The sequence below is a fragment of the Capsicum annuum genome, unplaced genomic scaffold (assembly GCF_002878395.1).
Source record: "Capsicum annuum cultivar UCD-10X-F1 unplaced genomic scaffold, UCD10Xv1.1 ctg35733, whole genome shotgun sequence".
Lineage (NCBI taxonomy): Eukaryota > Viridiplantae > Streptophyta > Magnoliopsida > Solanales > Solanaceae > Capsicum > Capsicum annuum.
In genome coordinates, this window is record NW_025842667.1 from 315 (window position 1) to 4,206 (window position 3,892).

The 3,892-nt window shown below is 36.2% G+C and overlaps 1 long non-coding RNA gene across 2 annotated transcripts; it reads right to left on the reverse strand.

The window, feature by feature from the left end:
- Window positions 1-1,892: 1,892 nt before the first annotated feature.
- On the reverse strand, window positions 1,893-3,615 carry LOC124891446. 2 transcript variants are annotated; one of them, XR_007049700.1, is made up of 5 exons: window positions 3,230-3,615; window positions 2,676-2,826; window positions 2,510-2,560; window positions 2,383-2,429; window positions 1,893-2,282 (listed from the first exon to the last, which is right to left on the reverse strand). It is a non-coding gene; the product is annotated as an uncharacterized LOC124891446 (long non-coding RNA). The 2 variants fall into 2 exon arrangements; XR_007049698.1 differs by having other exon boundaries at window positions 2,676-3,615.
- Between the last annotated feature and the right edge of the window lie 277 nt (window positions 3,616-3,892).

A 3,892-nucleotide genomic window follows, 5' to 3' on the forward strand; every position in this document is an offset into this window, starting at 1 on the left:
ACCAAAGTGAGATACGTTGAAAGCCAGAAAACATGATCGTATGTGAGTATGTTCCAGTGATCAAAAAATAGAGTTCCTTCGGAACATTACTGCTTCCTTGGTATCCTCTTTGTGGAAGCCAATCCTGCAAATATGCCTTGAAAAAGGGTTCATTTTATATGTACTTGAGTCTTGAGATATAATTTAATTACATAAACAAACATTTCCTTGACAAAAACAGAAAATGAATTATGTATAAAGAAAATGAATCATCTATAGTTGTCAAAGAAGAAAAAAAGAATCATCTGTATGAGATATGCAACTTTCATACAAAAAATCACAACTGATATAGATGCAACTATCATGGAAAAAAAACAATGCCTTGCTGATTCTCTTTCGTGACTAAAAATGTTTCATTAATAGTATAGTATTGTAACTGTATACAATGAATGTTGTCATAGAATTAGTATTAAATACAACAACAAACTCAGTGTATTCCCACGTAGTGGGGTCTGGGAGGGTAAAATGTACATAGTCCCATACTATCTCCGGAGAAGTGGAGACGTTTCTGATAGACCCCGAGTCAAGACAAAGAATAGTAAACAAATCCATAATAAAGCATAAAATAAGATGGAATAACAGAAATACGACACCCACAAAGTAATATCCTGCACTAACGAACCAAAGGCACCCCACCCCTATACCCTCCTACTAGCAGCTCCAATCTATGGACATAGCCCTAAGACTACCAGCTCGCCTACCCCAAAGCTTTCCTAACAACAGACTATGACCCACCCACATGCATTAGCCTTCTAACCTAATTCGTGTCCTCCAGACCTCCAGAATTAGTATTAAATAATATTCTTTAAATGTTTGGCTTTATTAACAGTTGTCTTTTCGAATTCTACCATCAAACTTTTGAAAGTTTTGCACGATGAATCGACATCAAATATAGGATTATTGTTGTACACGATCTCTATTTTTTTAGTCCTAGCTATCCACTCCACTATGTGGTAGAGTGTTCGTCCCAACCCCTTCGCAGGGGTACCTTCCCTTTTAATTGAGAGAAGGACTCAGACTTGACTCCCCTTGACTCGAGATTCGAAAGAAGAGTATGGAGTTTCTCCAAGGAATGCTCCCCTGTGGCGGTACGCGGATTCTCAAGGGCCCAAGCTCCCCGTCCCAGCCAATCCCCCGTTGGTATCACATAATACCAAAAAAAGGGTTAAAATGCTCAAAAACGCCACACAAAAAAAATTATGAATGGTGGCTTCAGAAATATGCCACATAAGCATATTTCTTAGCCTCCTTCATACATACACATATACATATACATACACATATACATATACATATATACATATATACATACATACATATATATATATATTCATATTTATTTCATCTCTCTCTCTATATATATATTAATAGATATGAAATAAATATCAAATAAAATATGAATTAATAATAATAATCTACAAAATAGGTTACAAAAATCAACATAACTTTGTTTTGCTTCAAGGGTATGGACTAAACCCTAAAATTTTCGCCAGAATTATAATGCCGACCACTAGTCAGCCACCGGAGGCTGGCCAGGGAAAGGAGGGAAAGGTGATAACTGCTTATACTTGTCCTAAAGATTTTCCTGAACTCTATCATCCGCAATCTAGGAAAAATATTGTTGGGATAGACGTTGATATTGTTTTGCCTAACATAGTGAAGAAAGTTAATAGCAATGGTGATGTTTGTGTTCTTACTGTTCAATATGTTAATTTACTTAAACATCCTACTAATGTAACTCAAGGAAAGAAGCATTATATGGATCATATTGATGGAGGAGGAAGTCAAGAAAATGAATGTTATTGAAGATCTTCAACATGCTGTCATTGAAAAGTTTTCGTATGGCTGGCCAGACAAAGAAGAATTGAGAATGCAAATTCCAAAGCAATGCAAAATAAAAGAAGGCTGTAAAATTGATTTACTGTGTAACAGACATATTAATGTGCTTTGATCTCAAGGAAGATTTTATTAATATGACGTCAAAAACTGTATATTACATCACAACAAAAAATGGTTTAGCATATCAGATGAGGCCTTTCATTTATGTCAAAAATTTTGATCCAAAGGTGGAGACTACGCAGGCGATTACATGGATCTCTTTCCCCGATCTTTTTCATACCTTCTTTGTGAAGGAATCTTTGTTTTCATTACCAGCAGCAGTAGGGAAACCTAGCCAGCTGGATATGGCTACAATAAATAAGACGCCAGGGTGAAAGTGCAAGTAGACTTGGTAGCCAAATTACCTGATAATGTAGAAATTGAAGTGATTAACCGTAATACTAAGGAGGCTAGGATCCAAAAAATCAAAATTCAGTATGATATGCTTCCTAAATATTGTTTTACCTATGAGCTATAAGGACATGACGAGGTTGAATGTCGAAGCTTACATCCTGAATTGAAGAATAAAGAACATGAATATGATGCAGGGGGAGTAAGTCATGAAAAAAAGATCATGGAAATAAAGACACACCAGTTCAAAGGAGATATGTCAATGGAAGAGTGATTCTTGCAAAATGGAACCCTACAAACAGAAGATTCAAGATTTAGAAAGGAACAAATAAGTTTTTAAATTCTGCAGAAGAGGTGAATAAAGAAGAAAGGTCAAAAGGAAGTAAGGATAATGATAATGTCAATACCAAGAATTCTTTTGATATTCTTCAACAAGTTGAGGAGGAAAGTAGTATTAATCATATGAAGTAGGGGAATGTTGGACAACATCAAAGTGATAGTCACACTTCCAGAGATGAATGCATGGCTGAGAAGGGGGATGCTTCAGAGAAAGGAGTGCTGAAAATTGATAATATTAGCAAAAAACATGATAATACAAAATATGATAGTAAGGATACAGTTGAAGATCCACAGGTTCCACAGAACAATAATGTATTCATAAAGGAGCATGCTGAAATAATTTATCAGCAATAAGGATCAACAGATTTGAACAAAGGTAAGGAGATAAGGGATAGTTGTAGACTTTAGCAGAACAACAACAGCAAGGTAGAAGTCCTGAGGAAGCAAAAAGATATTGTAGAATATGCAGAGATTGGTGGGAATAAGGAAGAGAAAGTTCCTGTTGATCAATAAAGTTCTGGGGAATCACTCCAAGTAGAAGGAAAACAGATTTGCAGCAGCAATAAAATAGCTTCAACAAGTCATGCAGTAGAAATAGTAGGTAATAAGGAGGGGAACTAACATGTAGACATACATCATCAGAACATGCAATTATTTCTTGATCAAGCAACATATGAGAAGGCACTTCAAGTGGATGAATCAAGCTACAAAGGTACCATAACCACAGTGGAAGGGCTAGAATCAGTATCTGAAAGGAGAACCATAGTGGCAACGTCAGCAAAGAGGAGTTCTCATAACAAGACTATGCATGAACTGGTTTCTCATCAAGTAACTGAAGACATAGGATCAGAAAAGGCACATAATATTGAACCATTTATCGAAGATAAAGAAGAGGCAGATAATCAAGAAAATTTCAATCAAGTAATGAAGGATGCAGGATTATTACTTGAGGCAATTACAAAAGGCAAAAAGGGTAGAGATAAAGGTGACAAACCTACAAGAAGTAGTGCTAGAAGAGGGGGTAAAACATATAAGAAATAAAGTTAAAAGCATTATTCTGGAACATCAGATAAGTTAGAACTTAACATGCTTTTCTCAGAGCTCAAATACTTCATACAACAACAACAAACCCAGTGTATTCCCACTTAGTGGGGTCTGGGGGGTAAGATGTACGCAGTTCATACCTCTACCTCTGATGAAGTAGAAAGGCTGTTTCCGAAAGACCCCCGGCTCAAGTCACGAGATATCACACAAACACATAGTACAGCACAGAAGCAGATGACAA